The sequence below is a fragment of the Bombus affinis genome, chromosome 14 (genome assembly GCF_024516045.1).
Source record: "Bombus affinis isolate iyBomAffi1 chromosome 14, iyBomAffi1.2, whole genome shotgun sequence".
In the NCBI taxonomy this organism is placed as follows: domain Eukaryota; kingdom Metazoa; phylum Arthropoda; class Insecta; order Hymenoptera; family Apidae; genus Bombus; species Bombus affinis.
This window is the reverse complement of record NC_066357.1, coordinates 3,922,423-3,940,943: the sequence shown is the minus strand read 5'-3', so window position 1 is coordinate 3,940,943 and position 18,521 is coordinate 3,922,423. Positions and strand designations below refer to the sequence as shown.

At 40.5% G+C, this 18,521-nt stretch overlaps 1 protein-coding gene and 1 long non-coding RNA gene across 11 annotated transcripts in view; one reads left to right on the top strand and one right to left on the bottom strand.

The window, feature by feature from the left end:
• LOC126924456 (max dimerization protein 1-like) overlaps positions 1-18,521 on the bottom strand; it is a 228,053-nt gene that overhangs the window by 159,289 nt on the left and 50,243 nt on the right. The window lies entirely within an intron of this gene.
• LOC126924464 (uncharacterized) lies at positions 1,805-11,660 on the top strand. The gene is made up of 4 exons (XR_007713536.1): positions 1,805-1,864; positions 11,010-11,112; positions 11,177-11,250; positions 11,338-11,660. It is a non-coding gene; the product is annotated as an uncharacterized LOC126924464 (long non-coding RNA).

The following is an 18,521-nucleotide window of genomic DNA, read 5'->3' as shown; positions in this document are numbered from 1 at the left end:
TTCGCCGCCGCGCCAGAACCAAAGATCATTTATTTGGTCCGCCGGTGGAATAAATATGGCGTCAGTCCAGTCGCATATTAGATTAATTTTTCACGGATGCGACCGCTAATTGGCCGACCGCGTAGCCGAGGTTTTCGTTATTCCATTAAGGAGAATTCGCTCCGTGGAAAATTATCACGGCGTTTTATCAGGCCTGTCCGGATGTCTTTCAGGTCAAGTCCGAATTAATTCGCAATTAATGCCCCGACGTCCCTAATCCGCCGGGCTTAAACTCGCGTTACGACGAGCTGCGTGGAATTTTAACGCCGACCAGCAATCACGTCCGCCAAGATCGCCGTTTCTCTCGAAGAATGCTGTCCGCCGCGGTGGAAATGTCGTTCGAGCGAAAGAAACGGAATTTCTGTAAAATCACCGCTTCAATTATCGCGCGATGATCTAAATTTCTCAATTCGGATTTGCCCTTCTTTGTAGCGTTCCACTGTATCGTTGCTTCGATCGGAATTTCTAAAGCGATTCGTGGGTGGAGCGTACGTTCTTCATCTTTCATGCAAACGATTTCTTTTCAGAATCCAGAAGAAACATAAACAGCGCCGATTATACTTCATCAACCTATTCGAACGTTTTTCTTCTCCTAACGCTTCCAAGGTTTTCCCACGAACCGCGACTACGCTCACCTTTCTCTGTCTCTTCCACAGAAGCGCGTGTATACGACTGCACAATACACATCTTCGTTCGTTCACCGTGCACGTAGATTCTTGCATCACAACCGTGAAACCGCTTAACACGTTCACCGTTCACGTACAATCTCATCTTCTCGCGAGCTGGTCGCATTCGACATTAAAATCTCATTTCTTCGTAAATTGTGTGCGTTACCGCTCGTAATTATTCCAGCGATATGGATAATCGACGAAAAGTTATTCAACAGTTGATATTTCAGTCACGTGCGATTTCTAACCAATAATGCAATGTCAAATCGGCGTCCATTTGAAGCATCGTGTGCCTTGGTAATAGCAAGCAACGCTCAGTTACCTTTTATAGCGGAAACGAAGCGCGAAAGACGTATCGTCCGAATAATTGCCAACGGTATACCTACTTTAAGGTAAGGCAGCGCTTAAAACTCAGCTTTACGTTTTTCATGGAATAGTCGAGCTTCTTCGAATCATTTTTCATATACTCCTGTATACGCATATTAATCTTTGATATAACTAAAAAACAAGAAGAAAAAAAAAACGTGTACCTCGGGTAGAGAGAAAATGTGAAAAAGGACAAAACGAACACAAAATTACTGCATGCGTTCTCGTATATATTAGCTGTTAGTATAATAATATAATAACACGGAATAGGAAAATATTCTGTACTTTAGACGAAGAGAAAACATGAAACAGGACGAAACGATTTAAGTAACTCCGCTTTAACCTACGTTTGATCGTCTCTAACGTTCGCTAAAGATATTCGTAGGACATAAAAGTGTGGAATAATCGCGTGTTCGTCGTTATATTTCCCTCGTAAGCGAATAAGATGCTAGAGGGAATTAATGGAATCGGTTTCGTTCGATCTTCGAGCAAGAACGTTCGACGAGCACGGAATCAGCTTCGGTCCGGTAGAAGCAGCGAGCAAAACGAAGGCTAAATATCAGAAAGATAGGCGATCCCAGGTTCTCCAGCGATATCGTACGACAAGGACCACCGAGTACGTACGAGGGCGTAAATTAAAGCGGAGTGGCGTTTCATGAATAATTGATAGGTCCGGTCGTTCGATGCTCGTGCGTGTACGGCCGCGCGAGTAGACGCGAATGTTCGACGTGGTCATTTTAGAGACGCCTCGCAAACCGAAACCACCGTCGTCTCTGCGTTCGAAATGCAAGGTAGTTTTTCCAAAACTATATTTTTTCTGTACTTTTTTTGGTCGCAGAGAAAGGAATCATTCTCTTGGAAAGACGAATTCGTTGTTCAAACAAACAGAAATTTTGCTCTTCTTTTTTTATTTCCTTTTTTTCTATGAAAAAAAAAGACAAATGTTTCAGGAACTTGCTCCTTTTATTTTATCGTCAAAAGGGGAATTATCTTTTTGGAAGCATGAATCTATTGTTTAAACGAGAGAAATTTTTGTTATCTCTTTTTTCAGGCAAGAAAGTGTTTATTTGGAACCTCTTTTTTTATATGGGGAGGGTGTTATCTTTTTGCGTGGAGGAATGTTGTCGTTAACAAGCGAATGTTTGTGTTACCTCGCGAGCAAAATTGCTGTTTTTTAGCTTTCCAGCAAACTCTCTTTGCCGTAAAAAGGCCAGATCGATCTTTCGAAAGGACGAACCTGTAAAGCAGGCGAATTATTGCTCTCGCGCAAGCAACGTTCCATCGCTTCGATTGCTTCGCGATAGTTCTTACCAAGTTGCTAAATATTCGCGTGGCAAATTAACGATGCTAGAAAAAGACGACAGCGAAACATGGCGCGCTTCTTTCTCTGCACTACCTTTCAATTTTCCCCGAAAGTTCGCCTCGTTTCCTCTATAAACGCAACAATTTCGTCCTCTATTATTCACAAACGTCGATTAAAATGAAAAACTCTAGCGTGTGATCGTAATACGTATAATTAATAGACCAGTTTCACTAAACGAATACCACAACAGGTAGGTAACATACTTTGCAAACTTTCCATATTTTCGCGTATCAAGCGCATTCCGCGTATCCTTAGATCTCCCACGAATGCGTCAAATTCCCAGTCTAATAATTAAAGCACGCTCGCAGAACATTGACCTCGAACAGCTGGAGAAAAGCAAGTCCGACCAGATGCAACTTGACGTCTCCGTTTCGACCTATCCTTACACGAGTCCAAGTCCTACCCCAAGGATCTAAAAAGATTCTCTTCGTGGTAATTTGCAGAGAAGTGTGTTTCCGCGGCGCATAATATTCCGTCGTGTTTTCGATTTATCGAACGAAGACGGAGAAGAAAGCAAAAGTGGGCTTGCGTCTCGATATACGTAATATACATAATGAAATTCACAGGGTGGGTCGAGGAGGGAAGATTGCCGCGTGAACCGCAGCCGGGCGAATCGAAAATACACGGAAGAAATATAGCCGGGATTCCGGTGAACCAGCCGGGAGGCGGCGTTTCTGGATTTTACATATTGCCGGGAAAGACGAGGCAGGAGCCCGGGAGAAGAATTCGCGCGTCTCGGCGAGCCGTCTGCGCTCAAACAAAGATGCAAATTATTGTTTGGCGCGAGCGCGCCGGAAACGATCTTCCGCCGCAGCGCCGCCCAAATCCGGAAGAGAGTTTACTTTCGGGATGTGGAGCGAGCTAAAACGAATATGTACCTACGGGGTGTTCTATAACCGAAAGTACTATGGCCGCTTTGGAGAATGGGGATCTAGGCGAAAAAGTAAGTCAAATACAGGTGCTGACGGAATTATTCAAACATTCGCAGGAACCTTTTACGAATATATTACACGCTGTGTGTCTTGTATGAAACATTTTGAAACTTGGTCAACATCGTAACGAGATTGTTGTAACAGACGTTGCGATCTTGCTTCGGCGTGTCCCGAAAAAGTAAAGTTGGAAGAAAGCCGAGAACGCAATGCATAATGTATTGAGACGAACATAGTTCTTGAAACGAAAATATTTCTGGTAAAGAAAAATGCGTGATTCCTGGAACGATATAGCGATATTTCTAATACGACTCAACCTTATCAAGAGGAAATGTATTAACCTCGTAGCGAGAGAAATATCAGTACGTGCGTTATGAGCGAAAGAATGTGACGAAAGTTGATTTAATTTTCCTTAACTTCTAATTCCATGATTGTAGAAGCTTCTGATCAAAGCTCGCGATAGATCGATTTACGGACTCCGAGTGGCAATTCTACGGAAAGTCGAGCCCTTAAATTTTCGCTAAAAACTGTACGGTTTTCTGGTCGAAACAAGAGAAGAAAAGAAATGAAAAATAACGCGGGAACAGAAAAATTCGAAAGCTAGCCAGAAATAGAAAGCGGCTACCCCTGTGAAAAGAAAGGAACAAACGCTGGCGAACGTGCGTGTTTCTCTCGCTCCCTTCCTCGAGTTGCAACGCCGCTCGACGAGCTTAAAGGCTCTTTGATTTTCAATGGAACTCTCTTCCTTTGAGGACGCTGCGCCAAGACAAAATATTGTTACGCGGGCTTCACTAAACCTTGCTCCAATATTCACTTCACAAAGGACACGCTTTTATTCGTGAATACCGTGGCTGCTCCATCTAAAACACTGCATTGAAATGGAGCTACAATGTAAACTCTCCGTACCGGTAAGAGTCGATAAACGAAGAGTTTCATCTGGAATGCTCACGATCACGAATCACGAATTGTCCCAAGCATCGAGTAGTCCACTAGATGCTAGCTCGACCGTTCGATCGTCTTTGATCGCGTTTCCTTTGGTGTTCCGACAGATATCGCACGATCTGTTATTAACGCTGCAACTATCAACGTACACGAAATTATCATTTCATAGTTATTCGTGTAAATTGTAAAAGTTTGCCTTTGGAATTTCAGTGATTTTCGCGGAGACTGATTTCTGTAAAAAAGATACGATACATCTCAATTTAATTAATTAATTTCGTTGTTCTTGCTAAAGTTTGTAAACCGATGTTAACAAGATTCTAACATGAAATTGGTGGGTTAAGAATCAGGTACGTAATCACTAAATTGTACACGCGATTAAAGGAATAGGAGCTGATCAAAGATATTACAACGAGTTTCATAAGCGTTTCTACGCCTTTAAATTCCTCAGAAATCAGCGATGTAATAATTAGGTTTCTCACGATCATAGAATCTTTCTATAAAATACCATGAAAATGTATCACGCTTTCCTCTGTCGATTCGACGAAGAGGAATAATCGAGCGAACCGGCTATTGCTACGAGTTCCTCAGGAAGGATGCAAGTTTTCCGCGTCAAGTTCCATCGATCCGAGTTCGCATCGATTCGTGCGGCAACGAACCAACCGAAATTACGGGCTACGTATATTTTCGTTCGTTGGAACCGTCCACCGATCGTCCAGGGTCATTTTTTGTGTAGAAGCCGCGGAACCAACGTTCGAGGAAGAACCAAAGAGGAAACCGAGAGTCGAGCTTCCGCGTAATCGTAAAAGTAAATCGGCGTTCGCATGAATCTCTGAAACGCTGTAGCAACTTCGAACGAAACTTTCGTTTCACCGAATGAATCTTTCCTGCGGTCGCTAGATCTCGTTTCTGCTACTTGCCTTGGTTTTCGTGAAGTAAAAAGCGAAGTGAAACGAAGTAAATTCCATTTTAACGTAATGAGCTTTCATAAACTGTGAGTTGTCCCCTAACATAAAGCGCTGCGAATAATTACAGGCTCAAGCACATTTTCTGTATTATTTCTTTAATATTTTCAAGAAGACATTGATCGTGCCTGAATATGTTAAGAGAAATTGTATTTGCTACATTGAACTCCGTAGAATGCGAGGAAGGGTTACGTGGTTAACTATTGCCTTTCATAGCCGAAACAGAAGACAAGAAGATGATTTTTCAGCAAATGATCCTAAACCGCTTCAGAAAACTGGATCCTAAACCACGAAAACTTTCGAGATTTTGGAATAGAATTATTAGCATAGCCAGCATCGAGCTCTGATCTGAACCTGGTCGAGAATCTGTGAGGAATTTTAATAAGAAAATTTAGATGATCAGCAGATGTCATTTATAGAAAATATCGTACCGTTTGAAAAATGAATAAAATCCGCGTGGGTGGATTCTTGAAACGAAATTTTAGATAATTCGATGGTTAGTGTATCTAGGAAATTAACAGAAATAATCAAAGCTAAATGAAAATCTATTAAACGCCGAATGAAAAGATAACAGAATTAACATTTGGTTTATATGTTTTCACAGCGAAAAACACAATTTTAAGAGAAAATGTAATTTTTTTCAGACTTCGAAAGAAGAGAATCATTGCTTGCTGTATCTTCAGCTTTGTTTCGCGTTACCGCATGAAATTATACAAACGATTTTGCCGATCTTTGTTTCAATACCACAAAGAAACCTAAAGATACGGTTCGGTTTATAATTATTCGCGACACTGTGCTTTTAAATAGCGTTTCGATAGACTTCTGTCTACTTGTCGTTTAAAACAGTCGATACATTTAACGGTTAGCAGAGCAAAGAATAAAATTTCTACATCTTATTATATTGAAAATTGTTTGTTATCGCATTCAACATTTCTCGAGGATGACTTCAAAATATACATTTCATAGAAACATTTTTATATTTTCCTATATTATCTTCCATAAATCTTAAAACAGACTATACTGGAAGAATTCGTCGTTAAAGAATGGTAAAATCAAACGCGATTTAATTATGACTAAATATACTCCACTTGATCGAGCTTTGCGATTGAAAATTTGGAAAAATTTCTTATCTCGTTGAAATATAAAATTTCATGCAGATCGGTTATAATCCGTGTGTTAGGGTGGCGATTAAGTCGCGCGCATGCAAATAAGGGCGAAGATGAAACGTAAGCGGTGTGTATATACGCGACGCGGAAACAAGCGGAGCAGCGATAACGAGCGAGTGTTCGCATGTTCAGCAAGTTTGGATTAAGTAAACGTAATTCGCCGAAACCGTACAGAGTCGGCCGATACGTGATAGAAACCTTACAGGATGGTATTAACACGCTTCGTCCCTACTACCAAGTGACACCTTTAAAACGTAGAAAACTCGAGCTCGGCGCGACTCCTCTTGTCTTGGAAGAGTTCGACGAATCGCGTTGCGTAAATTATATGGGCTATTCACGGAGTTAGAATGAAACGAGAGGAGGAGAATACAAATAAAAGCGTCCAGAAAAGAAGAAATATATTGATATTAAAATTCCTACTGACTACTCTCGTGACACGAATTTACAAGTGGAATTAAAGCGTAGACGAATGATACGTTGAATTTTTATTCAAATAATCGCTTGCTTCTATAGGAAGAGGAACGTTGTCCGGTAGATCGAATTGTACGAGTATTTTTTAAAAATAGCGGGTAGGAATTGTTCAGAAACACGTACAGCAGAAGTGAAACTGGTATTTCGTAGATTAGTTTCTTTGTGGAAATCCGTAAACTTAACTCTGAAAGCCTTCAAAGCTGGAAATCAAACTCGATCAAAAATACTTTGCAGGTTGACGACCTGAAAACTAAACTTGAAATCGGACAAAAAAAAAAGAAGGACAGACTGTTTGTCTAAAAGAAAATTTCGTAGAAGATCTATAATTAATTTACGGTATCACGTTCCGATCTGTATCGCCGAATGCCACTTATTACGTTTATTTATCAGCGTTTCACTCGATGGCAAGCAATCGATCTGCGCGAACGTTTACGGATAACGCGGAAATATTTGTCGAATTAAGTCGGGGAACGTCGAAACGCCGCTTTCGCGAGACCGTTCCACGGATCGTACCATTTAATTGAACGCAAACCGGGATATACCGTGCAAATAACGCGGCTCGCAACATTTGCCTTCGTTACGCGGTGAATTAACGAGCCGTCGCTGATAGAAAATGATGATCATTCGCCAGATTCAATCGAGAATCGGCCCAGGCATTAACATTCAACTATGCTAATACTCGTCCAAGTCAGAAATTTCTTGCCACGGAAAATAAAACGGCAGAAATCCATCAATAATGGCTAACTAATAGACGAAATATTTAGAAAAGCGTCTGTTCTCTTTAATTAATATCGTTACACGAGGAATTGTCGATAATAATAATCGATTCGTAACCAACGTCGCTTCGAAAATGAGTCTCGCAAGATCGGTAAAAGCGTAGACTGGCGACGTCGGCCACTCGAGGGTCGGTATTTCTGTCGTGATAAAGATGAAAAAGCGAAAAAAAAGCGGGAGAAAAGGAGAAGGTGGAGGACGATGTCTGACTGGTTAGCCCGAGGCGTCGTCGCTGATTGTCGTCGCATCGTTCTGGAGGAAAGAAAACGCGAAGAAAACCGACCGGGTCCTCCCCTCACGGACGGCAGAAATCCAAAGAATCTTTCCAAAGACAACGAACCAGCGGGACGACGCGATTTCCCCGATGGGCAAACGCGAAAAAAATTTTATGAGCCGACTAGGGAAATCGCAAGAAGAGACGAAGGATGGAAAAATGTTACGAGAAACTTACTGATGGGGTTGGTAGGTATTTACGCGATGATTTTTGTTGGCAAGTTTCACGACGTGGCAACATTTTGTATACAAACAGGTACGATACGATCTTGGCGAAATTTTAATAGTGAATTATTCGCTCGATATAATCCTTCTTTTCGATAGTAGATCCAACCTTTGTACAAACTTGTAGTTCATTGATCGTGAAAGCGAACAAAAAATTGAGAAAATCGTATTTAAAGGACTAACAAGGCTTCTAAATAGGCTGATACTTTTAGCGCTGTAATTCCAATCTTTTACGCTTCTTCCCACTGCTTTGACGATATTCGCAATGTGCAAATTGCTATACGATTTTCCTTCATTGGTATAAATAGAAGAGGAGTAGTCGCTGCAAAATACATTTCTAAATGTTCATAAACTTTGCCGTTTCGGAAAGCTAAAATTTAAGTTTCCAGAAGCTTCACCGTAAAGAAGATACTAGAGCCGCTATTCCGTTATATTAAAAATTTCATAGAATAACAAAGCGCCGATTCAAAGAAGAGAAATTTTCAGAAAATAATAATCTTCCATCTCCTAGTCGTGAGAACGCACGCGTAACCCATCGATGAAAATACAAAGGAAAATACGCAATGGTTCGGGAAACCTAAAAGTAAGGTAAAATCAAAGTGAGGCAGAGAGGAAGGACGAATGTTATACTGGCCGCAGTTTCGAGGGATTTCTTTCGAATGCAAAGACGTCACCGACCACCGTCAGTGGGGATTTTCAAAATTCCAATATCCTCGCGGACGAACATCGTCGTCCGCCGAGAAATCCGGCTGGATTTGCGCGCGGAGAGGATCTTTCGTCTTGTTAAAACGATCGAGGGACGAGCGAAAAGGGAAAGAAGGAGAAGAAAGTGTAACCGTAACGTCGTCGGGCAAGAGAAGAATCGTTTTCTGAAGGAAAGTCGCGACTGACGAATTCGAACAGCGATTTTTACGGGGACCAAAAAGCTCGGTTTCCTCTTCGTCCATACACCGACATAGTTCCGAAGGAAATCCGTTTTGAGAGACACGCTGGATGAATGCACGGTGATGTTTGACGAACGGATGCAACGTTCGATGCTGAGTCGCAAGAAGAGAATGCTGGTTTTATGGATGAAGCTCCGGAAAATGAACATTTCTTAGCTTCGAATTAGATGCGCAAGTTTCTTGCAAGAATTTTCGTTTTACAAGAAGTTTGCGTTATTGCTTAGAGCAGATGTTTGATGTTTGTTTGAATCTAAACACGTTCACTATCGCGCGAATTTCGTAGATTTTGTCGTGGCAGGATATCGTTACAAGATTGAAACGTTGCTACGCCATAAGGTTTAATTTTTAGAATTATAATATCGTGTTTTTACAATTTTTTCGAACGATACTCTTTAAATGATTCGCGTCGTTGAAATTTCTTCGTTAATATTACGTCATATTTGTACAGGTTTTTCTGACAATGTTATCTAAATTCATCGTCGTAAATTCCAATCGGTTCAAGAAGTTTATCTTCATTTAACTGTTCTGGAATAGAAAAACGCGTGTTACCGATGACCATCGTACCAGTCGATTAATACGTGTTAAAACACCAGGAGAATATTTTTCCTCCGGTTCTCCTCTGACCGATATTTGTTTAAAACAAATAACTTACCAGATTTATAGATCCAAACGACGTATTTCGCGCAAAAAATTCGAGAGCTACTTCCCATTCGTAGCCACTTCGATAAGCTTTGATTAATGAAATATTTGCGCGAACGACTCGACGACAAGTATATCAAACTTTCTCGTCCGATCCGAACCGAGTTGGGAAATTAATATTCATCGACGTACCGGAACGGTTATCGATGGGAGAAAATATGAAAGAATAAAGAAACCATACCTCGATCCAGGGGTTCTTTATCAGTTTCTCGATCGTGAAAAGTTGAATGAAACACACTCACCTAAAACAGAAAAAGAACACGTGGTTATGTAAAGATCGGAGTATTTTAAACGTGGTAGACGTTAATGAGAATAATAACAATTTAGATTGTGATGATAGCCTGTGATAAGACCGAGGGTGTTTCTAATGTAAACATCAGCAAAGAATAAGGGCTGAATTAACGTAAAAGACACGAGGCTAAGACTAAAGAATAACAGCACGAAGATTTTTACAATAAAGACTTTCTTTCAAAATTATGTAAAGCTAATCCTCCGTAACTTCGTTTCAAATATATTAATTACGATTGTTCCTTTAATCTTTATAATCTCAATGATTTATTTCCTCGTTTAATCTTCTATAAGTTCCCTATACCCAGAGCCAATTTTCTCCGGTATAATTTGCTTTCCGTTACAATTTTAATATATCGTGATTTAGATGATAATGACATACCGGTGGTACCAACGTAAGACACGGGCTATTTAGATAAAAATGATAGAAAATAATTGTACAGTATAGCTATGTATAGCTCGAGTTGTATTAGGTCGTCCGAAAAGTTTCTTTCGTTTTATAAGCAAATAATGGACGCACAACATTTTTCATTTTATATTATTTTATCGAGTTACGTATGATCCATTTTATTCTATCAAAATAAAGATCACAACGTTCGACAGATTAGATTTCCTGTTTGTATAAAGATGCGTCGTTGTAAAAGACGCGTCTGTAGAAGACACTTTTCTGGCAGCTTAATATTATTCAGAGTCCATTGTGACCATCGATATGAATTAGCTTTTTCATCGTTGTGTCATTTAAATAAAAGTACGAGACGTACCAAGAGTTTTGCGTTATTTGCGTACAATAGATGGCTATTTTCTGCTTTTAAAATTTTCTGGCAAAATCCGCTTGACAGCGCGTTAACTTTACAGCTATGGTCTTTAACTTTATTATAACTTATAACTTTAACTTTACAGCTAAAATCTTACGGGTATTCGAAGAGCGTTGGGTCCGAATCGATCGAAAAAATGAGGCAAATCGTCGTAAAAAGGAGACGAGAAACGTAGCCAGGAAATGGCGGTGAGTTGAAAACGTTCACGCGCGGATTCGTACTTGAAATATTGAAATTTTACGACTGTAATAGAACCACGAGGACACCGACACGTCGATGATCACTGTAATAATCGTAGTAACAACCGTCGACGTTATAAAACGCAGGTCAGTCATACCGGTTCGGACGATTGTAAATACAAACGGATTTCGTGCCGATTTAATGCGACATTTCGATATTCTGATATTTCACAGGATTCACGTGCAGGAATGTTTCCAACATCGATGATGGGAATTTTGTTTTTATCATTGAAATACTGAAAATTGGAAATATTATGTATTATGCAAATATTCCAGCAATCTGCAATTCGCTTGATGTTTCAGAAGTGATAATTTATAATTGATCCAAGTTAGGTTATTTTAATTGAAACGTTGTTATAATTTGAAATCAAATAATTTGGCAAATCAGAACTTGATTAATTACTTACAAGATTCGTTTATACAGCGACACTCCGTAGAAAATACAACTTTTTACTTTCAATGTAACACGAAGTTTCATATTAAAATTAAGATTCATCCTGTACGTATATTATGATTCAGCCTTCCTCTTGTTTTCTCTCTCTCTTTTTTTTTCTACATTTCAATCTCTTTTTTAAGGAATCACGCTCCAATTTCTTTCTTTAATTCGCAGAAAGCAAAATTGAAATTAACACTCCGACCAAGCCTCGAATACTAATCACGAGCAAGACTCGAATCCAATGATCGCCCCAAGCAATTTCACACGTAGGTACATCAAACACGAGAACCTGCCTGTAACCAATCGAGTTGGCCAAAATCCCTGAAACGAATCCCACGAAAGTACCGGCAAAGCGTTCTTAGCCAAAGAACCTTCTATATCGGACGGATTAACGATTTCTCCTTAATTGATTGATTCGTGCAAATAAACAGCGGCCTTGACCGTGAGCTAAAACTAGCCACGACACACGCAAATGTACGCCAACGCTGAAATACGAACGTTCGAAAGACTTACGCACACGAGTCAAGGTTACACGGTAGAATTCCATTTGTCTGTATCTATAAGGGGACAAATGGTTCGTGTAACTGTAAGGCGTGTAGACGTGTATTAGTCACCAAGGAACACGTTCCCGAGCGATGTTCGCACATACTCGCAAACGTTCAACGATTTTCTTGCGAATATTGCTGGCAACGAAATTCGCTGACATTTCTTCGAAAAATACGTGATACTCGCTAAAATAATTTATGTTCCTGTTACGCCGTGTTTACGTTTTTCACGAGCTTCGCTATAAACCTTTCGAAGCTATTCGCAAACATCAATGGAAACACGCCTTAACAAGATTCCACCGATTCTCGCTGATTCTCGGTGAAAAGAAAAAAACTATTCCGAACGAGACTCGCAATTAGTCGATACGAAATCTTCAACGCGATACAGAGAGACAGAGAATCGAAGCCATTTGGATGTACGAACGCGTTGATGGAGAGACGGCTGACGTTGACATCATCGGCCCGTTACGAAATATATCGCGCAGCGTGGCTGTACGTAATAAAGAAATTGATTCGATATTTCCTATTACGTGTCCGCCCGCTATTCTCGAAGCTCGCTTCGTGGACGGAAGCGTGAAGCCGATTTTTCGCGTGATCCCGGGCTATTTCGTGGAACAGGGTACGGTGAGCCGGTTGTAATAACGGAGCCGCTCGAACCGGTGATCGTGCCTCGTCGAGTGCCACGCGTTCTCGTTATCGCGGGAAATAGATCGAAACCCTGTGCCGTGCCGTCACCGTTAGACGATACGGCTGGATCTGTTATCCGCTACACGCTCGTGTTTAGCTTCGACCACTTGCCGCGGACTTTCCAATTTTCAGCGACGTTAAGACGAAACGGTGAATTTTTCACGCTTCAGACCGATTTTCAAATCGGCAACGATGTAAAGAGCAAAGAATAATTATCGACGTATATTTTGATATTTTGCGGAACTCTTGCTATTTTAAATTCGCCGTAGAATGACGACCCTTCCGAACAATTTGCACGCTTCCAATTGAATCTTGCATCTGTCATGGTAGGAGATGGAATGGAACGATAAAATACAAACTTTCTTTTTTATGTTACTAAGAATTTATAAAATAAGGTATAGAAAACTTAGGTAGACGAAAGTAAGTCGTGACACGACTTACAATTAGATTCTTCGTACTCCTCTTCGTCGCATCTATAATTATGTTAGACAAGAAACAAAGAAACTTTGTAACACACTTTCAGCTTGCTTTTGAATAACGAATCGGACACGTTCGCGTAGTTGGATAGTAGAGGGTTGTCTATAATATAATCTGTTTTACAAACTTCCTAACGCTCACATTCAGCCATCCCATCATCGATGCAACTAAAAAAAGTACGCAAGTATTCTCACGCGTTCCATATCGATGTACGATCTGTCGGCTAGCCGAGTATCTCAAAACTGCGAGTAATTTCTATTCCAAAGTTACAAAGGAAATGTGAAATATAACGTCATAGGAAGCACATCGACGAAGAAGGGACTACCACAAAGATCGAAGCCACTGATCTTCAATTGCGATTATACAGATAAAACCAAATTTCTTTTTTTTTATTTGGATGAATTTTACAATCAATTCTCATTGAGAATTATAAGTAAATAAACCAACCAAAATTCTATCGTTATTAACTCTACCATTATAAACATTATCCTGTTGCAATTAAAAAATGGAGAAGAAAGATCAAATCCAACGTCGACGAAAAACCACCCACAACCATCTCGTTTATATTACATGATGCAACTATTTATATATTAAATAAACCAACCAAAATTCTATGGTTATTAACTCTACCATTATAAAACATTACCCTGTTGCAATTAAAAAATGGAAAAAAAAGAACAAATCCAACGTCGACGAAAAACCACCTACAACCATCTCGTTTATATTGCATGATGCAAGTATTTATGTATTAAAAATTAAACTCACGTCATTTATAACGAGTTTCTTCTTCTTCAACGCGATTTGATAGTTGTCAGAACATAATTTAGTGGGTGGTATTGGTCTAGTTGAAACTTTGGAGAAACGACATTTCATATGCGCAAATCTAATATCGTTAGAAGTAGAAAGTTCATCTGTAAAGACGGCACAAGTGGTTCGACGTCGCGTTCTCGCCGTGGAACGAAACCAGACGCGATAAATTATAACGTCGTTGAAGCTCCGTCGAAGGAAGACCGCAAGAAGCTCACCCTTTGACCGCCCTCTCAAAGCGCTATCGAATCGATTTCCGTGGGATCAGGACCTTCAAAGCGGCCAATTGTTCAGCCGGTCACCGAACGATTCGGTTCGATGGAAGATTTAATGAGTCGGATTCCAACTTTATTCCACGTTACGCTGACAGGCTTAACTTCGCTGCAAACACAAAGATCAGTTTCCTCTTATATTTTGAGCATCGGCAGCGAAGAGACTGCACTTTCTCTGCCATTTTCTGCCTTATCTCGAAGATAAGGCAGATATAACGTGAATCGAGCGTAGCACTATCGCCGAGATAAAGCTTCGCTCTTTCTTTTTTCGTGAGATTCGCTACTGGTCGTGGTTGTTAGTTGGGAAAGGAAAATTCCGTTTGATTATATCGCAGTTTTGAATATTCATGTATCGATTCATCGTTTCAGAAAGCTTTCTGCGTTGATTACGATTTATCTATTTTTCGTTTCACGAATGAAACCGAAAAAGAATCGCGTCAGAGAACTTTTTACCAGAGAATCTACGATATCGTTCCCTGCGGCGCGCATTCCGTGTTTCAGTTTTCATTCCCCGTTTCATCACACCTTTTGCATAATTAACGCGGAAGTAAAAGTACAGCCGCGAATACGAGCATCCAGCTGGATACAAAAATTTACATTTGCGTAATGACGGGGCGAAATCAAATTCTCTGAATTTGGAGCGCTATTTGAACTGTAAAAAAGAAAGAAAGAAAGAAGGAAAAGTTATGAAAAACGAACCAAAATATTAAGGGAATATCACGGTGTGTGTGTTTCAAAAATTTTAAGCGCAGGAAAAAGTTGCAAAGAAACTATAAAAGAGAAAAAGAGGTCATATCTTGGAATTACAGAAATTATTTCAAGATTAAACACGGTTACCGTAAAAGTCGCAGAAAGGAAAATAATTGCACCAGAGGATTAAGAAAATAAGGAGGAACTGTTTTTCCAGGAGCGTAAAAAATCGGACGAGCCAACGGAAGTGTCTCCGGAAACTAGGAGAAAAAGGGGAGCCTAATCTGGAGAATTAGACGAAGGAGGAGGGGAACGTTCTTTAGAATGAAAGAAATTAGAGAAACCAGAAGGGAATGTGTTTTTTCGAGAATTAGAGGAACGAGAAGATGCGTTAGACGGTGGTTTTATTAGGCCATATGGAACTCTTCTCGGAGCAGAAATAAAAATCAATGGCGAGAAATTCCGGCAGAAAATAGTGGCCCGGCGCTTAATGCTGGTAGTCGTAGATAAAATTAGAATCATTTGTAGTCATAAAGCTCTCCTTCTCACTTTGATAGAGCGAAACGCTACCGGAGACTAATAAACATTCTGCAACCAAACGTAAAGAGCATTATTCGGTAAAATGCTTTATAATTCTTCCCCTGCTGAACGATACTAATCGTTAAAAAATACCCTCATCTTGCACTTTGTGGTGAGACGAAACATTACGAAGTAGCCTCTAAATTCACCTACGAATTTATTCACATCTACTCAAACGCTCCAAAGTCTTCTCATTCGACCACTGATTTTCATCGAACAGTACAATTAGTGGCAAACATGATCTCGCTACATATCGTAGCTTATTAATATAGTAAATAATGAACTGTTCCAACGAATATTTTGTAATTTTTGTTGATAGAACAGCGATAGGCGTGTCTGGTTACAGTCGCAACGAAATTTCAAAATTTTTCGCGTAGTAATATACACGTACGTTAAAAGATCCTAAAAGCGTACGAATATTTTCGCGAGCAATGTGGTTAATCGATATGATCTCTGGCTGGACTCAGTTATCCTAAACTCCACAAATACTTTCCAGGCAAAAGAAATTAGTTAAAACGCTGGAAACGACATCCGCCATACCTCGAATTCCTTTATTTTCGCGAAGAATCGCGAATTCCCATCGGACGGAGAACTGGGAGGCTATCGAGATCGTTAGACCGGAAACGGTGGACGATGGCGCTCGGCTCATCGACACGAACACACGCTTGTCGAAATTCCGTCGTTAAACGACGCTCGACCGACTGCTCTTAATACAACGGATACGTTTCTCGTTTGAACTGCGTGATCGGAAGGATTTTTCCGGCTCGTCGTTGCTTCGATGACCTATTCGTAAACGAGACTTTAAAGCACGCTGAAAGTTTTATCAGGAAGCATGTCGAGCGGATACGTACGGATACTTATGACTGCTTCTATACCAAGGAGACTCGAAGCTTTACGAGACGCGCACGGTTTATCTTCCCGTCACGAAAAATCGAAACGGTTCGGGCGCCAATGGCCGCGTCCTTTCTCGATTTAGAAAGTGCACATGGATGCCGGTGGACGTCGAACGGATCCGCAGACGACGCGAATTCGCAGAATTCACGGAAACTACCGACGACGTTATTTACAACGACTTGCTCGATACATCTCACGCGTTGGTTAAAACCGCGCGAAAGATTTTACGACGAGACGAAGAAGCGCGTATCGTTGGAAACTTGGTTAATATAACGTGAATTACCGTCTTTCGAAGTTGTTAATCCTCGTTCTCAGGTGTTACGACGTTAATCAAAAATTGTCAGGTGTTTGGAAGAGAATCACCAGCGAAAACCTCACGAACGTAAATTAATAAAAGTCCTACGGTTTGATTATATTTATTACTATATCGAATCGTACTTTCATCTCACGCCATTCGGTGGATTTTTGCTTAGGAGAATGGAGAGACTGGATTTTCGTAATTTCTTTAGAATTATGAAAAGGTATAACTAGGAAGGCTAAGTGAAAACTCTGGTACTTTCGGCATTAAAGTATAAGTTAGTTGGCAAAACTCTGCGAAGAATTGAAGGCACAAGTTGATGCTTCTGAAAATAAAAAGTACTCCGACGTTCGACTATGGCAGATCTCTTCTACCCATATATTTTGTGTTGAAATATTAAGACGGATTAACTACGATTTATACGTAATACTTGGCCGATCATCCTTGGCGGAATTGTTGCACAAGAAAATACAATTTTATATTTTTGCAGCCAACATATGCATCGTTGTTACAGGCAATTTCAATGTTTCCAAATACGAGTCTCGCGGACGCGAAACTGATTAACTCGACTTTTTATCGATTTTTTACGACCGAAAAATTAGAAAACCGAATCAGTCAGCAAATGAAATTACAGAACATAATTCGACCTAGCTATATTCAGTAGCAAGCAATTCGTAATAAGAGCGGAAGCGCTTATCACGGTGGTAACAACCCTTGCTCGGCTTAAAATATCCAGTTGCCGATCATAAAACGACAAGGTTCGTCGAATCGGCCTGTGTAAACGGAGAAAACACTGGAATAGGCGAATCGTCTCCATTGTGAACACGTAGAAAACGTGGCAATCTCGTTTTCTGGGCAATCAGTGCGCGATAGCGCCATAAACAAACGATAAAATCAACATGAAAAATGCATACAGCTATTCTACTCGGAGTTGGTGAGAAGAAGGAACGCTTGTTTACGTAACGGACGCGGTAATTTCACGTACGAACCGGAGATACGCTTCCACGTCATTAGACAGTGGAAAAATAAGCGTGTAGAGATTCGGTTGTCGTTGAATGCGGGTCGTTTGGTGCAAGAAGAGGCAACCACTCGGTCGTTAATCGGGGGAAGAGGGTTACGAGGAGAAGAAAACCAGAGGAAGAACGTGGCGGACCGAGATTCAGGACAATAAACGGGTGATTACGGTGATGGAACGAGGTATTTCAAAAACGCTTCGACGAGTCCGCGTATTTGGTTACCGTCGCCGACGCAAACTCCGACCGTGTAATAAATTCTACTTCTGCATGTAGGTTTCACGGTTAAAATTTTCATTTACTACGCTATAGACGTATAACGTTCCAGAGCTGCGCCTTAACATCCGTCCAAATATTTCAGCTTGATCATAAACGTTGTAGGACGCGTCTATCGTTATGATAAACCTTAAACTTTTATGCATTTATGGGGAATTTAAAGATGGTAGAATGGACATGCGTGATACATAGAAACATATATATAACAAAAATGTCCAAAATTGACAAGCTATTGACGATACTATTCGTAAGAAAAACGGGTAGATGAAAGAAATCCGTGCTCGGGTCTGGCTTCTCCAATCGCACGTATAAAGACAGGAATTTGGATAAATACGCGGAATCGGATCGTCACAGCTCGCGTGTATACTTCGACCGTAGAACTGA